The sequence below is a fragment of the Rana temporaria genome, chromosome 2 (assembly GCF_905171775.1).
Source record: "Rana temporaria chromosome 2, aRanTem1.1, whole genome shotgun sequence".
NCBI lineage: Eukaryota > Metazoa > Chordata > Amphibia > Anura > Ranidae > Rana > Rana temporaria.
The window spans coordinates 265049904-265068802 of record NC_053490.1 but is presented as its reverse complement, the minus strand read 5'-3'; positions in this window follow the sequence as shown (position 1 = coordinate 265068802).

Here is an 18899-nt window from a genome sequence, read left to right as displayed (position 1 = left end):
TTACATTACCAACTGACAAAATTCAAAACTTTAACGCCTTCAGGCCTGAACACAAAAAACATCTGTGAGGGGGCGTGTCCGGACGTGAGCCAAGGTGGATACACTAAAGAGGAGCTCCGGTTATCCTAAAGCCATCCATCGCCATCCTTCCTCCAGCGCACTTTGGTGAGCCTGCCGGATGGCTGACAGTGCAGATATCCAGGTCATGGCCGGCTCCACACATCTGCAGCCTGCCGCCATTTTGAGGCCTACAAAGAACGATCATCCCTCCACCATCCATCGCCATCCTTTCTTCAGAGCACCTTGAAGTGTGTAGGGGGAGTGGGCCTCTAACTTTTCTTAGATTAGTAATGTTGATACTATGAAATGACAAAATTCAAAACTTTAACTCCTTCATGCCTGAACACAAACAACTCCTGTGATTACATTACCAACTGACAAAATTCAAAACTTTAACGCCTTCATGCCTGAACACAAACAACTCCTGTGATTACATTACCAACTGACAAAATTCAAAACTTTAACGCCTTCATGCCTCAACACAAAAAACATCTGTGAGGGGGCATGTCCGGACGTGAGCCAAGGTGGACGCACTAAAGAGGAGCTGCGGTTATCCTAAAACCATCCATTGCCATCCTTCCTCCAGCGCACTTTGGTGAGCCTGCCTCACAATCCGACTTATCCCTGGACAGCTCCTGCCTCTGCCCCAGCCTAAATCTCCAAGCCCAGATGGCTGATAGTGCAGATATCCAGGCCGTGACCGGCCACCATCTTGAGGCCTACATAGAGTGGCCATCCATCGCCATCCTTCCTCCAGCGCACCTTGGTGAGCCTGCCTCACAATCCTACTTATCCCTGGACATCTACTGCCTCTGCCCCAGCCTAAATCTCCGAGCCCGGATGGCTGATAGTGCAGATATCCAGGCTCTGACTGGCCACCATCTTGAGGCCTACGTAGAACGGCATCCATCGCCATCCTTCCTCAAGTGCACCTTGGTAAGACTGCCTCACAGTCCTACTTATCTCTGGACATCTCCTGCCTCTTCCCCAGCCTAAATCTCTGAGCCCGGACGGCTAATAGTGTAGATATCCAGGTCATGGCTGGCTCCACACATCAGCAGCTCGCCACCATCTTGAGGCCTACAAAGAACGGTCATCCTTCCACCATCCATCGCCATCCTTCCTCCAGAGCACCTTGTAGTGTGTAGGGGGAGTGGGGCTCTAACTTTTCTTAGATTAGTAATGTTTATACTATGAAATGACAAAATTCAAAACTTTAACCCCCACATTAAAACATCATAATATACATACATATACAAGAGAAATTCAAAGATACTTATCAAATCTGTAAAATCAGCTGGTTAGCAGTGAGCCTAGAGCTCCCATGGCCGGTATCAAGAGAAGAGAGAAAGAGGGAAAAGGCCTTGGCCTGGCCACATGTCTTAGACCTAAGATGGCCACCAGGTTTCCATGAAGCTTTTGGTCAGCCAAGACCCTTACTCACCTGGCATCCAAGAGAACAGAGAGCTCTCAATCCCAGCCACACTCACTCAACACTCATTCAAAAACCCCACCCATATTTGCCTATCCAATCAGCTGCACTTCCAAAACATTCTTTCCTCTAGGGGGGAGGTATTGTAGTCCATTGTCACAAAACTCTTTGAAGCCTGTAGCACAGCAATGCAAACTGCAGGGGGCCCACTTCCTCTGTAGCTTCAAATAAACCATGGGATCAAGTGTCATTACATTGCAAACCCAGATCTTTTTAGCCCAGATTATTTTGACTGTACTCCAACACCATCAATCGCCATCCTTCCTCCAGCACACCTTGGTGAACCTGCCTTACAATCCTACTTATCCCTGGAGATCTACTGCCTCTGCCCCAGTCTAAATCTCCGAGCCCGGATGGCTGATTGTGCAGATATCCAGGCCGTGACCGGCCGCCATCTTAAGGCCTACGTAGATTGGCCATCCATCGCCATCCTTCCTCCAGCGCACCTTGGTGAGCCTACGCACCAACCTAAATCTCCGATCCCGGATGGCTGATAGTGCAGATATTCAGGTCATGGCTGGCTCCACACATCTGCAGCCCGCCGCCATCTTGAAGCCTACAAAGAACGGTCATCCTTCCACCATCCATCGCCATCCTTCCTCCAGAGCACCTTGAAGTGTGTAGGGGGAGTGGGGCTCTAACTTTTCTTAGATTAGTAATGTTTATACTATGAAATTACAAAATTCAAAACTTTAACTCCTTCATGCCTGAACACAAACAACTCCTGTGATTACATTACCAACTGACAAAATTCAAAACTTTAACGCCTTCATGCCTGAACACAAAAAACATCTGTGAGGGGGCGTGTCTGGACGTGAGCCAAGGTGGACACACTAAAGAGGAGCTCCGGTTATCCTAAAGCCATCCATCGCCATCCTTCCTCCAGCGCACTTTGGTGAGCCTGCCGGATGGCTGATAGTGCAGATATCCAGGTCATGGCCGGCTCCACACATCTGCAGCCTGCCGCCATTTTGAGGCCTACAAAGAACGATCATCCTTCCACCATCCATCGCCATCCTTTCTTCAGAGCACCTTGAAGTGTGTAGGGGGAGTGGGCCTCTAACTTTTCTTAGATTAGTAATGTTGATACTATGAAATGACAAAATTCAAAACTTTAACTCCTTCATGCCTGAACACAAACAACTCCTGTGATTACATTACCAACTGACAAAATTCAAAACTTTAACGCCTTCATGCCTGAACACAAGCAACTCCTGTGATTACATTACCAACTGACAAAATTCAAAACTTTAACGCCTTCATGCCTCAACACAAAAAACATCTGTGAGGGGGCATGTCCGGACGTGAGCCAAGGTGGACGCACTAAAGAGGAGCTGTGGTTATCCTAAAACCATCCATTGCCATCCTTCCTCCAGCGCACTTTGGTGAGCCTGCCTCACAATCCGACTTATCCCTGGACATCTCCTGCCTCTGCCCCAGCCTAAATCTCCAAGCCCAGATGGCTGATAGTGCAGATATCCAGGCCGTGACCGGCCACCATCTTGAGGCCTACATAGAGTGGCCATCCATCGCCATCCTTCCTCCAGCGCACCTTGGTGAGCCTGCCTCACAATCCTACTTATCCCTGGACATCTACTGCCTCTGCCCCAGCCTAAATCTCCGAGCCCGGATGGCTGATAGTGCAGATATCAAGGCTCTGACTGGCCACCATCTTGAGGCCTACGTAGAACGGCATCCATCGCCATCCTTCCTCAAGTGCACCTTGGTAAGCCTGCCTCACAGTCCTACTTATCTCTGGACATCTCCTGCCTCTTCCCCAGCCTAAATCTCTGAGCCCGGACGGCTAATAGTGTAGATATCCAGGTCATGGCTGGCTCCACACATCAGCAGCCCGCCACCATCTTGAGGCCTACAAAGAACGGTCATCCTTCCACCATCCATCGCCATCCTTCCTCCAGAGCACCTTGTAGTGTGTAGGGGGAGTGGGGCTCTAACTTTTCTTAGATTAGTAATGTTTATACTATGAAATGACAAAATTTAAAACTTTAACCCCCACATTAAAACATCATAATATACATACATATACAAGAGAAATTCAAAGATACTTATCAAATCTGTAAAATCAGCTGGTTAGCAGTGAGCCTAGAGCTCCCATGGCCGGTATCAAGAGAAGAGAGAAAGAGGGAGAAGGCCTTGGCCTGGCCACATGTCTTAGACCTAAGATGGCCACCAGGTTTCCATGAAGCTTTTGGTCAGCCAAGACCCTTACTCACCTTGCATCCAAGAGAACAGAGAGCTCTCAATCCCAGCCACACTCACTCAACACTCATTCAAAAACCCCACCCATATTTGCCTATCCAATCAGCTGCACTTCCAAAACATTCTTTCCTCTAGGGGGGAGGTATTGTAGTCCATTGTCACAAAACTCTTTGAAGCCTGTAGCACAGCAATGCAAACTGCAGGGGGCCCACTTCCTCTGTAGCTTCAAATAAACCATGGGATCAAGTGTCATTCCATTGCAAACCCAGATCTTTTTAGCCCAGATTATTTTGACTGTACTCCAACACCATCAATCGCCATCCTTCCTCCAGCACACCTTGGTGAACCTGCCTCACAATCCTACTTATCCCTGGAGATCTACTGCCTCTGCCCCAGTCTAAATCTCCGAGCCCGGATGGCTGATTGTGCAGATATCCAGGCCGTGACCGGCCGCCATCTTAAGGCCTACGTAGATTGGCCATCCATCGCCATCCTTCCTCCAGCGCACCTTGGTGAGCCTACGCACCAACCTAAATCTCCGATCCCGGATGGCTGATAGTGCAGATATTCAGGTCATGGCTGGCTCCACACATCTGCAGCCCGCCGCCATCTTGAAGCCTACAAAGAACGGTCATCCTTCCACCATCCATCGCCATCCTTCCTCCAGAGCACCTTGAAGTGTGTAGGGGGAGTGGGGCTCTAACTTTTCTTAGATTAGTAATGTTTATACTATGAAATTACAAAATTCAAAACTTTAACTCCTTCATGCCTGAACACAAACAACTCCTGTGATTACATTACCAACTGACAAAATTCAAAACTTTAACGCCTTCATGCCTGAACACAAAAAACATCTGTGAGGGGGCGTGTCTGGACGTGAGCCAAGGTGGACACACTAAAGAGGAGCTCCGGTTATCCTAAAGCCATCCATCGCCATCCTTCCTCCAGCGCACTTTGGTGACCCTGCCTCACAATCCTACTTATCCCTGGACATCTCCTGCCTCTGCCCCAGCCTAAATCTCTGAGCCCGGACGGCTCATAGTGCAGATATCCAGGCCGTGACCGGCTGCCATCTTGAGGCCTACAAAGAACGGTCATCCTTCCGCCATCCTTCCTCCAGAGCACCTTGAAGTGTGTAGGGGGAGTGGGGCTCTAACTTTTCTTAGATTAGTAATGTTTATTCTATGAAATGACAAAATTCAAAACTTTAACTCCATGCCTGAACACAAACAACTCCTGTGATTACATTACCAACTGACAAAATTCAAAACTTTAACACCTTCATGCCTGAACACAAAAAACATATGTGGACGTGAGCCAAGGTGGACGCACTAAAGAGGAGCTCCGGTTATCCTAAAGCCATCCATCGCCATCCTTCCTCCAGCGCACTTTGGTGAGCCTGCCTCACAATCCTACTTATTCCTGGACTTCTCCTGCCTCTGCCCCAGCCTAAATCTCCACGCCCGAACGGCTGATAGTGCAGATATCCAGGCCATCTTGAGGCCAACGTAGATTGGCCATCTGTAACAGAACCCCAAATGGGACAGGGGTTAAATCCGTTTACGATATTCCATTCCACCCAAGACAGCTTATCGACACTCCACAATCAGGCAAACAAACACGACCCATAAGAATTCCCCCAGAAACGAGACACACAGCTCTGTTTGACGTTCAAAACAGGGAATGAATCTTTATTGCAAGCACATGGTAACACATTTCTCTTCAAAATACATCCCTCCCACCCTTGAGAAACAGGGTGGGTTAAATTGTCCAATGACAATGGTGATACAGGTCAGGTGTGTTCAAACTTCTCCTTCAGTAAACAGTCTTAGCAGGGGGGGTTGCTGGAGTGATCCCCCCCTTTCCTCACAGCAAGACACTTAAACATCCCATAATAGGTATCCAGACTGTCTACCAAGCTCCAATCCACATCACCACAGTAGCAGACTTAATTACCACAATAGACAATAGGATGCAATCACACCCCACCCCTTTCATCACAGCAAGCTTACTAGTACACATCAGCCAGCACACAATATATATACAATATATACAATATCTGACCACATTAAATGTGACTAGCACAGACCATAGTGGGGTTCTCATTCACCCTGTGCCCCTAAAGTGACTCCCGTTACATGGCTCCCTCCTTGTGGGACACTCCGGCAGACCCGGCTTGATCCTTCTCGGGTCAACTTGGGGATGTCTGGAACTAGGAGGCCGGGATGACGTCTGTTTGCCAGGATAACCCATCCGCATTGCTATTTTGCTTACCGGGTCGGTAGCTGATGGTGAAGGTGAATAATGGAATTCAGTTCTAGAAACAGTCACTTGCTTTGCTCTCTCAATGGCTCCCAAAACCTGTTGCTGATGCTCTTGGGAGAGATAAGGCACAACCTGGGTGCAAATCCCATTTAACCTTTTGACAATTTCAGCCTGTTTGTGCATTTCAATGTTCAAGCCACGGGACATCTCATAATACATGACGTAGTGTCGTTGCATCTCCAATTTCTCACTGGCCAACTTGTCACATTCCCATTTTAGACTGTGATATTGTGCCTGATCTACGGGATCTACGGTACCTGTCGGGGGAGATTGTCTTACCCGGGTCTCAGCAGCAAGTGGGTTGGTTCCAGCAGCACGGGTCTGGGCACAGGTAGTCACTGTGTGGGCTTCAGCGGGGCACATCGGGGTGTAAGCAGGAACAAGGGGGGCCAAATCATTCCCCAGTAGTACATCCGCTGGCAAATCCTTCATCACCCCCACATTCACATGTCCCGAACCAACCCCCCAATCCAGGTGAACCCAGGCAATGGGAAGCCGGAAGACGGTGCCTCCCGCCACTGTTACGGCTACAGTGTCTCAGGTGTGCTGGCTCTCTGGGATGAGTTTCTTCTGTAGCAGGTTCATGGTGGCCCCAGTATCACGTAGCCCATTGGCTACCTTTCCATTGACCCAGACAGTCTGTCTGTGTTGCTGCCTGTTGTCCTGGTTAGCTGCTTGTATTGAATCTGCCTCGTGCAGGATGCCCCAATGTTCTTCCTCCTCAATGCAGTGGGCCTTCAAACAAAGAGAAAGGGTTTCTGTCCTGGACCCACTCTCTGACTTCCCAGGACAGTTTGTCAAAAAAGTGCTCCAGCAGGAACACCTGCAGCACCTCTTCCCCGGATTCAGCTTGGCATCCATCGACCCAGTGGGATGCTGTGCGGTGTAGGCGGCATGCCCACTCGGTATATGAGTCTCCAGTCTGCTTGCTAATCTCTCGGAACCGCCTGCGGTATGCCTCTGGTGTGACGGCATACCTGGCCAAAAGTGCTTCTTTTACCAGTCCATAGTTCATAATATCCTTGTTTGGAATGGCCCTGAACGCTTCACTGGCCCAGCCGGATAATTTCCCAGACAAAATGGTAACCCATTCCTCTGTGGGCACCCGATGTAGGGCACATTGTCGTTCAAAATCCGCCAGGTACCCATCAATTTCCCCTTCAGTTTCAATGAAATTCTTAAAAGCAGCAAAATGTATCTTTCTCCTTTCGGTTGGTGCTGCTGTAACCTCTTTGCCATAGCCAATTTGCATCCACAGCAGCTATAACTCGGTCTATGATCTCCGGTGGAGGGTTAAGACCATAGTGTGACAGTCTTAGTTTAACAGCCCGATCAAAACTTGCCTCCTCGGGTGTCCTGTCTGTTACCCTGGGCCTTTCCGTTATGTTGGGTCTTTCAGCTCCATCCATTTGGACAAGTTCTGTGATCATGTCCATCTTCTTATGGTTGCTGGCCGGTCTGCCATGGTTCTCCAGTAAGTCCTTGAGGATAGAGAGCTTTAGCCGTTCCTACTGTGCCTCCATTGTCCTGTCTCCTCTTGTAGCTGTTCTTCTGGCGATGGGAATCATCCCACTGCTGCCACCAATTGTAACAGATGTTTAAGTGTCTTTCCTCACAGCAAGACACTTAAACATCCCATAATAGGTATCCAGGCTGTCTACCAAGCTCCAATCCACATCACCACAGTAGCAGACTTAATTACCACAATAGACAATAGGATGCAATCACACCCCACCCCTTTCATCACAGCAAGCTTACTAGTACACATCAGCCAACACACAATATATATACAATATATACAATATCTGACCGCATTAAATATGACTAGCACAGACCATAGTGGGGTTCTCATTCACCCTGTGCCCCTAAAGTGACTCCCGTTACACCATCCATCGCCATCCTTCCTCCAGCGCACCTTGGTGAGCCTGCCTCACAATCCTACTTATCCCTGGACATCTCCTGCCTCTGCCCCAGCCTAAATCTCCAAGCCCGGACCGCTGATAGTGCAGATATCCAGGACGTGACCGGCCGCCATCTTGAGGCCTATGTAGATTGGCCATCCATCGCCATCCTTTCTCCAGCGCACCTTGGTGAGCCTGCCTCACAATCCTACTTATCCCTGGACATCTTCTGCCTCTGCCCCAGCCAAAATCTCTGAGCCCGGACGGCTAATAGTGCAGATATCCAGGTCATGGCCGGCTCCACACATCTGCAGCCTGCCGCTATCTTGAGGCCTTCAAAGAACGGTCATCCTTCCGCCATCCATCGCCATCCTTCCTCGAGAGCACCTTGAAGTGTGTAGGGCAGGGGTGTCCAAACTTTTTTCAAAGAGGGCCAGATTTGATGAAGTGAACATGCATGAGGGCCGACCATTTTGCCTAAGATGCATGTTATTTGGATATCCTGTTTTTATCGGCGTATAACACGCACATTTACTTTAAAAAATCTTACATTTTAAATAAAGAGCTGTAAAGTCAAATAAGGGTCAATGCCCAGCAATGCATCACCCCTGTTTTCCTTAAAGCCGCACCCCCGTTGTCCTGAATGCAGCACCCCCGTTGTCCTGAATGCAGCACCCCCGTTGTCCTGAATGCAGCACCCCCGTTGTCCTGAATGCAGCACCCCCCTTGCCCTGAATGCAGCACCCCCTTTGCCCTAATTGCAGCACCCCCTTGCCCTGAATGCAGCACCCCACTTGCCATGTATGCAGACTCACCATTGCAGCCTGATTCATGCCTATCTGCAGCATTGGGAGGGGGACGGGATGAGCGCCGACAGTCTGACATACAGGAGAAACTTCTGTTTTATCAGCAGCCTCTTTATTTGAAAGTCCCGCCTCCTATGATGGACAGAACAGTCATCCAATGGCAGCGGAGGAGACAGGACTTTCTTTTACACAGGGCGCTGTGTAAACAGGAAATACTACTGTATGCACGACGCTCATCCCGCCTCCTTCTCGGCAGCCAGCATGTATTTCTTTTGTGGCCCCCGGCGCTCGGGGATTTGTTGGGGGCCACAAAAGATAAACATGTCAAAATGACCAGGCGGGCCGTTCAAAACCAGAACTCGGGCCGCGATTGGCCCGTGGGCGGGACTTTGGACATGCCTGGTGTAGGGGGAGTGGGGCTCTAATTTTTCTTAGATTAGTAATGTTTATACTATGAAATGACATTGACTCAGTCAAAGTCACATATTTATATTTTATTTTTCTATATTGATAGTTCTTAATTGATAGAAGTAACTAACAGCATTTGGAACCTTCTTATGATTCCTCTGTGAATTATATTGTAATTACCTTTTTTTTTATGAAAATAAAAAACTTGAATGGGAAAAAAAAAATATTGTGATTACATTACCAACTGCTGTCACACAATTTTGCAGCTTTGACATGTATTAGTAAAACTGTACATATCATTGCAACTGCTTTGTTTATCCAGGTAAATTATACCTTGTTTTTTTCAGGACTGATTTGGCTAAATGGTAACACATATCTCATGATTTTTTTTTATTAGCAAAGGAAAACTGGCCCAAATTAGTAGACCTGAAAAATGTATGTTATGATCGAATTTCATTATGTATAATTTGTAACTTTGGAAAAATTTGAATTTGGAAAATCCGAAAATTCAGGAAATCCGAAAATAAACGGAAAATTCGAAAGAACGAAAATTTGAAAATGCAAAAACTCTAAAATTTGAATATCCAAAATAGTAACTAACTAATAATAACTATTACTAACTATTAAATTATAGGTATTGGAATTTCCTTGGCTGTTAGTGAACGTTAACAAATACGAATTTATCCAAAGTTACGAATTATCCGAAATAACGAATGCCGCTTTTAAATGAATGGAATGTAACTAATTAACAAGAAAAATAAAACGTTTTTATCACATTATTATTTCCTTACGTTCCATTTGTTTAGATGTAGCATTAGTTTTTTTGGATAATTCGTAACTTCAGATAAATTCGTATTCTTTACATTCACTAACAGACAAATTTGAAAGGAAATTCCAATACCTATAATTTAATCATTAGTAATAGTTACTATTAGTTTCAGATTTTCAAGTTTTAATTCCTATTTTCAGATTTTCGTTTTTTAGAATTTTCAGATTTTCATTCTTATTTTCAGATTTTTGTTCTTTTGAATTTCTGTTCTTATTTTTTAAATTTTTGATTTTCGTTTTTGGGAAAATTTGTTAAACGGGTAATTCGGTAATTAGAAAATTCCTGAATAAAACAAATTTTTCGAATTTCATAGAAAAAATTATTCGGAACAAAACAAATTGTACATGTCTACAAAATATAAAAACATTTTTTTTAAGTTTAACTGTACATATTCAGCTAATACAATAATTTACCACCAAAGAACAACCAAAAATCAAGTCTCCTGCTCCTGTCGATCACAGATGTACCACATATGTGCATATTAGCTGTTTATTTGTACCTGTAGCACAGGCCAAAAACAATAGAGTGCATTTTGCTTTTTTTATCCTACCTAAAACACACTGACACTGATACTAATTTAATAAATACTTAACACTACTTTAAAAAACAACTGAGCCTGACCTTTGACCCTGGCTTTGATCTTCGGTCCGTACCGCAACCCTTACCCTGGAACTGACCTAGATCAAATCTTGATCTAGTTTTTTTTCCCTTTTTTTTTAATTTTATTTTTTCTTAATTTTTCTTACCCACTTTAGTTTTACATCTTGCTCCTTGCAAGGATACAGTGGGGGTTATTTACGAAAGGCAAATCCACTTTGCACTACAAGTGCAAACTACCCATGAAATTGCACTGGAAGTGCAGTCGCTGTAAATCTGAGGGGTAGAGCTGAAATGAGGGGAAGTTCTGCTGATTTTATCATCCAATCATGTACAAGCTAAAATGCTGTTTTTTATTTTCCTTGCATGGCCCCCTCGGATCTACAGCGACTGCACTTCCAAGTGCACTTTCAGTGCAATTTCAAGTGCACTTTGCACTTATATAGGTAGATTCAGGTAGAAAGGAATAAACTTACGGCGGCGTAGCTTAGCGTGTTTAGGCTACGCCGCCGTAAGTTAGTTGGGGAAGTAAATGATTCTCAATGTACTTGCCTGCTAATATACGGCGGCGTAGCCTAAAGCGGGCAGGCGTAAGGGTGCCGAATTCAAATGTGTGGAAGGGGGGAGTGTTTAATGTTAATAAGGCTTGACCTTACGTTTTTGATGTTTTTTTGTTACTGCGCATGCGCCGGGCGCCTACATTCCCCAGTGTGCATTGCGGCTAAGTACGCCGCATGGGTCTATTGATTTCGACGTGGACGTACACGACGTAAATCGCTATTCGCGGACGACTTACGCAAACAACATAAAAATTTCGAATCTCACGGCGGGAAAGGCGGCCATACTTTAGCATTGCTATTCCACCTAATAGATGGAATAACTTTAGGCCTGATAATGCCTTACGGAAACGGTGTAAATCTACTGCGGCGGCCGGGCGTACATTCGTGAATCGGCGTATCAACTAATTTACATATTCTACGCCGACCGCAATGGAAGCGCCACCTAGCGGCCATCCAAAATATTGCAATCTAAGATAGGACGGCGCAAGCCGTCCTATCTTAGATATGTTTAAGCGTATCTCTGTTTGAGCATACGCTTAAACATAAGTCGGCGTAGATTCTGAGTTAGGTCGGCTTATCTACTGATAAGCCGGCCTAACTCTTACTGAATCTACCTAGTAGTGTGCAGTTGTAGTGTAAAGTGGATTTTCCTTTAGTAAATAACCCCCAATGTATCTCTCTCTTTCCAATCAGAGAGATATAAAACACGTGGGCGGGGGCACAGTGATTGATCACTGAGATAGAAAATCAGGCTATCGCATTGATCAGGTGACCCGTCCTGTGTCCCGATAATCAGTACAGGATTTGGGGCTCCTGAAAAGAGATGGGCTCCATGCTGGGAGCGTGCTGTATGGTGCGCTCCTAGCACAAAGACAGATATGCATTTACACAGCCCCATGAATAAGGACCCACTTCAGTGAGTGTATGGTTGGCGGGAAGGGGATCAATTAAAAAATTAGGGACAAAATACACCACATTTCTGTATAGACTCAGTGGGTCCATTTATTAAACAGAACTAAAGCTGTCGATTTTTACTACTTACCTAAGCAGTAACATAACTGTAAAGCCTGGTACACACAATCAGATTTTCCACGGACAAAGCGTAGGACTGTTGTCCGAAGGGCGTTGGCCATTAACTTGTCTTGCTTACAAACAGGAAATAATTTTCAGCCAACAAACACAAAACAACATTGTTTTTCAGCTCTTTAGCGCCACCCTTTGGCCAACTTTTGCTAATGTTGTGTAATGTTAGCATTGCTTCTGAGCATGCGTGTTTGTACTTTAGAAGTATTTCTATTCATACGATCGGATGATTCGACAACACATTTGTTGTCGTAAAATTTTAAACCATGCTGTCCCACATTTGTCAGCGGAAATTCCGACAACAATTGTCCGATGGAGCATACAAACGGTCGGATTTTCTGACAACAGCGTGCCATTACACAATTCCCGTCGGAAAATCTGATCATGTGTACGGGCCTTTAAAGGTTGCCTGTGCTTTCAAAATTTAACTGATCACGTGTGCAGCACCATGGCAACTGTAGACCAAACTGAGGCTAAGATGGCCATTTTCTTTGGCTGTAAAGGATTGGAGGGTCTAGTTCTGCTTTAAGCTATAATACATGCAAGTATAATTTCCAGTATGATTGCTATTTTGAGCCAAAACAACCATTTTGAGCAATAAAAACCAACAGTTGATTATAACATAGCAATCATTATAGCAAATATTCCATGTATCATAGATCAGTGAACTGAGCCTATTGGGTGTCACTGCTGAAAACAATGGTAACTATGGCAAGTAACAATCGTTATAACTAGGTATTGAATATATAGTGGATTGAGCCTTATGCCACGTACACACGGTCGTTTTTTGTGATGAAATAAAACAACGTTTTTGATCATGAAAAAAAACTTTATCATAAAAAACTACGTTGCCCACACACCATCGTTTTCTGAAAATGCTCTAGCAAAGCGCGGTTACGTACAACACGTACGACGGCACTCTGTTCCATTCAAGCTCCCGTCTCATAACTTGCTTCTGAGCATGCGCGGGTTTAAAACGTTGTTTAAAACTTCGTTTTAGCCCCCACACGATCATTTTTTATGACACAAAAAACAACATTTTGAAAAACGACATAAAAAATTGCAGCATGTTCCAATTTTTTTGGGTCGTTTTTTAGAAGACAAAAAACTATGTGAAGCCCACACACTTTAAATGACGTTTTTAAAAACATTGTTTTATTTCATCACAAAAAATGACCGTGTGTACGCGGCATTAAGTGTGGAGAGAAATCCAACTTTTTTTGCAAACATTGATGACATTTATAAAACTAGTGCACCCTGGAACTCGCTTTCTGTGCTTTGCAAACAATTTCAAAAGGGTTTATAGTTTTATTACTTAAAGCGGGGGTTCACCCTAAAAAAAAATTCTAACATTGCATAGAGCCGACTTATGAGACCGACAGTATGCTGTTGGTTTTTTTTTTTGCGTACATACCATTTTAGGGCTATTTTCACCCCCGGCTTCCCCGCGCGAGTGGGCGTTCCTAATCACAGGCTGTGATTGACGTGCTTCCGACCGGCGCATACTGCGCGTCACGAGTTGCCGAAAGAAGCCGAACGTTGTTGCGGCTCTATACGGCGCCTGCGCACCGACGCTCCTGCACATATATGTCAGAAGAATGGCACGGCTGGGCACAAGCACATACCTGTAAGTCCTCTTTAAGTGCCCAGCCGTGGGTCGCGGGCACGCAGAGACGTACCTGTCATCCGCCTGCTCAGCGGGGATCAGCGGATTGATCCCTGCTGAGCAAAGCAGAGTCCATACACGGACAAGCCATTTGTTAAAGGGGCCTAAAGTGTATTTTTGCTCATTAATGCATATATAGATGAAAACTAGTCAATCAGACTGGTGTCTTTAATGAAGATATTCACGCTAAAAGTTTCATTTTTTGACCTAATTGCCTTTTTTTCATAGCAGCTGTTCCACCGCTTGATCATTCTTACGGAATGCGAGAGGGGATGACCCCCCCCCCCCCCGCCCTCCGGTGCTTCTACCGACTTACCGCTACGATCGAAGCCAGGATCGTTTTTTTTTTATTTCAGGCTTCCCAGCCTAGAGGTAAAGAGGACCTGTCATGCCATATTCCTATTACAAGGGATGTTTGTAATAGGAATAAAAGTGATCAAAACATTTATTTTTGGGGAAAAAAGTGTCAAACTAAAATAAATAAAGTAAAATTAACAATAAATTAGGGACTCTTTTGATGCCAAGCCAAGGTCAGATAGACCAAGAAAGATTGCAGCCACAACTGGTGGAAGAATTGCTCAGGATACAAAGAAAAACCCACAGGTAACCACAGGAGAAATATAGGCTGCTCTCCAAAAAGATGGTGTGGTTGTTTTTAAGCAGCACAATTCAACGATTCTTGAACAAAAAAGAGCTGCATGGTTGAGCTGCCAGAAGGAAGCCTTTACTGTGCCAATGCCACAAAAAAGCCAATGAGGCATGTCAAGGTGTTGTTGGGCATATTGTAACCAGGCTTTTTTGTGGAACTTGTACAGTACAGCACTTCTTTCTGGAAACTTGACCATGCAGCTCTTTTTTGTGCAAGTATCATCGTATTGTTACGCCTTGAAAGCAACCACAACATCTTTTTCCAGAGCAACCTGTATTTCTCCTGAGGTTACCTGTGGGTTTTTCTTTGTATCTCAAACATTTCCTGTGGCAGTTGTGGCTGAAATTTTTCTTGATCTACCTGGCTTGGTATCAAGGAATCCCCAAATTTTCCACTTCTTATTCAGTGATTGAACAATACTGACTGGCATATTCAAGGGTTTGGATATCTTTTTATATCCTTTTCCATCTTCGTAAAGTTTCATTACCTTATTACGCAGGTCTTTTGACTGTTCTTTTCTACCTCCTCATGGCTCAGTTTCTAGCCTGCTTAGTGCATCCATGTGAAAGCTAACAAACTCATTGACTAGTTATACACAAACACTAATTGTGTTTTAAAAAGTCACAAATGTGGGAAATGAATCTTTAATTGCCATTTTTACCTGTGTGTGCCACCTTCTGTGTCTGTACCAAGGCCAAACATTCTAGGGTATGTACACTTTTTATCAGGACTAGGGTTGAGCGAACCCGAACTGTAAAGTTCAGGTTCGGTACGGACTTTGGGTTTTTCCCGAACCCGGACCCGAACCCGAATAATTGAAAAAAGTTCGGGTCCGGGATCGGAGTTCGGGAAAAAAAAATGTGCGGAGGTCCCCGCAAATTCAATAACCAGACCCTTTAGGTCTGGTATGGATATTCAGGGGAACCCCGCCGTCAATTTAAAACAAAAATGACGTGCGGTTCCCCCTAAATATCCATAACCAGACCCTTCAGGTCTGGTATGGATATTCAGGGGAACCCCGCCGTCTAATTAAAACAAAAATGACGTGCGGTTCCCCCTAAATATCCATAACCAGACCCTTCAGGTCTGGTATGGATATTCAGGGGAACCCCGCCGTCTAATTAAAACAAAAATGACGTGCGGTTCCCCCTAAATATCCATAACCAGACCCGTTATCCGAGCACGTTGACCTGGCCGGCCGCAGAAAAGAGGGGGGGACAGAGTGCGGCCACCCCCTCTCCTGAACCGCACCAGGCCACATGCCCTCAACATGGGGAGGATGTCCCCATGTTGATGGGGACAAGGGTCTCATCCCCACAACCCTTGCCCGGTGGTTGTGGGGGTATGCGGGCGGGAGGTTTATCAGAATCTGGAAGACCCCTTTAACAAAGGGGACCCCCAGATCCTGACCCCCCCCCTGTGTGAAATGGTAATGGGGTACACTGTACCACTACCATTTCACGAAGGAAGTGTAAAGTATTGTAAAAAAAACACACTGACACCAAAGAATAAAGTCCTTTATTAAAAAAAAAAACATCCAGCGGTGAGAAATCCACTCGTTCCCGGCTTCCTGCGTTGTCCTGATCCTGCGACGGCTGCGGGTGATCTCCCGCGATGAGAAGATCCAGCGTTGGGTGATCTCCGCTCCGGCGATGAGAAGATCCATCCATCCGGCGCAGCAGCATCCCGGACCTCCTCTCACCGCTGGGCACAGCCCAGCGAATGACGCGCTGGAGTTGTGACATTACTTATATAGAGGAGGCAGAGCCACCCGTCACGTGACCCCGCCCCCTCTGACGTACCCTCTGCTACGTCACTGGGTAAGCCCGAGAAGAGGAAAGACCTTTCCTCTTCTCGGCTGTGCCCAGCGGTGAGAGTAGGTCCGGGATGCTGCTGCGCCGGATGGATGGATCTTCTCATCGCCGGAGCGGAGATCACCCGACGCTGGATCTTCTCATCGCGGGAGATCACCCGCAGCCGTCGCAGGATCAGGACAACGCAGGAAGCGGGGGAACTAGTGGATTTCTCACCTCTGGATGTTTTTTTTTTTTAATAAAGGACTTTATTCTTTGGTGTCAGTGTGTTTTTTTACAATACTTTACACTTCCTTCGTGAAATGGTAGAGGTACAGTGTACCCCATTACTATTTCACACAGGTGGGGTCAAGATCTGGGGGTCCCCTTTGTTAAAGGGGTCTTCCAGATTCTGATAAACCTCCCGCCCGCATACCCCCACAACCACCGGGCAAGGGTTGTGGGGATGAGACCCTTGTCCCCATCACCATGGGGACATCCTCCCCATGTTGAGGGCATGTGGCCTGGTGCGGTTCAGGAGAGGGGGGGGGCCGCACTCTGTCCCCCCCTCTTTTCTGCGGCCGGCCAGGTCAATGTGCTCGGATAACGGGTCTGGTTATGGATATTTAGGGGGAACCGCACGTCATTTTTGTTTTAAATTGACGGCGGGGTTCCCCTGAATATCCATACCAGACCTGAAGGGTCTGGTTATTGATATTTAGAGGGAACCGCACGTCATTTTTGTTTTAAATTGACGGCGGGGTTCCCCTGAATATCCATACCAGACCTGAAGGGTCTGGTTATGGATATTTAGAGGGAACCAAACGTCATTTTTGTTTTAAATTGACGGCTGGGGTTCCCCTAAATATACATACCAGACCTAAAGGGTCTGGTTATTGAATTTGCGGGGACCTCCGCACATTTTGTTTTCTAAAAGTCCGTGTCCCATTGACTACAATGGGGTTCGGAGTTCGGGTTCGGGTTCGGGTTCCCGAACCCGAACTTTTTTTTTAAAGTTCGGGTTCGGACCCGAACCCGAACATCCAGGTGTCCGCTCAACTCTAATCAGGACTATTTGGGTGATTTCTGTTATCATTATGATTTAAAAAGGATCCAAAAAACTATGTGATAATAAACGGCTTCATGTAATTGTTATACTTAAAATAAAAGACAGTTTTTTGGCACGATCAGTCATATTTTCAATATTAATGCCAAGATTTCATGATTTCTGCCAGGGTGTGCAAACTTTTGAGCACAGCTGTATATCCACATAGCAGATTAATAGAAAAAAATTCAGCTCACCCTATATATATTTTATATATATGATTATGTAAGCGGAATTAGGGGGATAGGGGTAAAAAGCAAATTAGCTAAAATTATGGTAATTTACCAGGCAAAAAGTACACTTTAGGGCTCACTAACACCAGTGAGCCATGCTGAACATCCGCTCGCTGGTGTGTGCTGTGAGACACAGTGCTTTTAGTTAGGCTTTAAAGACCACCCCACCCCCTTGGAGCACTCTTAACTTTACGTGCACCTTCTTTTTCCAGGTGCCTTCAGTCCAGTCCATCTGACGTCACAGGGGCTCTTCCTGCAGTGCTGGGTGAGTCTTGAGTGCCGCACTCTTGTAATGGCTGTAGATTGTGCTTGGAGAGAACTCTTTAGCAATAAGATACATGTACCCGAATGCAGCATTCTCCTGTACCTCCAAGGGGTGGTTTTCTTGATAGGCCCATAGGCATACAAGAAGAAATTTGAGTGTTGCTAGGTGTCATTCAGCCTAAAGCAAATCAGAGCTGGACCGTGGAGTTGTGAATCTGTGGGGTATAGCACCAATACTTTTTTCTGTTTAATAGTCTAGATCTGAGCTTGAATCCCTTGAGAGATATAATGTTGCCCCTGTTCAAATCATTAGTAAAACCTCATCTGGAATATGCAGTTCAGTTTTGGGCACCAGTTCTCAAAAAGGATATCGGGGAACTTGAGAAAGTGCATAGAAGGGCAACCAAACTGATAAGAGCCATGGAGGAGCTCAGCTACGAGGAAAGATTAGAGGAACTGAATCTATTCACTCTCGAGAAGAGGAGAATAAGGGGGGATATGATCAACATGTACAAATATATAAGGGGTCCATATAGTGAACTTGGTGTTGAGTTATTCACTTTACGGTCAACACAAAAGACAAGGGGGCACTCTTTACGTCTAGAGGAAAAAAGATTTAATCTCCAAATACGGAAAGGTTTCTTCACAGTAAAGCCCTGTACACAGGGGCAAGAATCTCGTCGGGGAAAAAAAGTTGTTTTTCCTGATGAGATTCTTGGCAAGAATCTCTTGCCGCCTGTGTGTACAGACTCTCCTTTCAAAAGAACCGCGGTTCTCTTGAAAGGAAAGAATGCGGTGACGTCATCGCGTACGACGAGCATGCGCTTGTCACATTCGATGCCGTCGCCGCCATCTTACTGCACACTACCTATGCCTAGGAAGCTACCGCGCATGCGTCAAAGTCATTT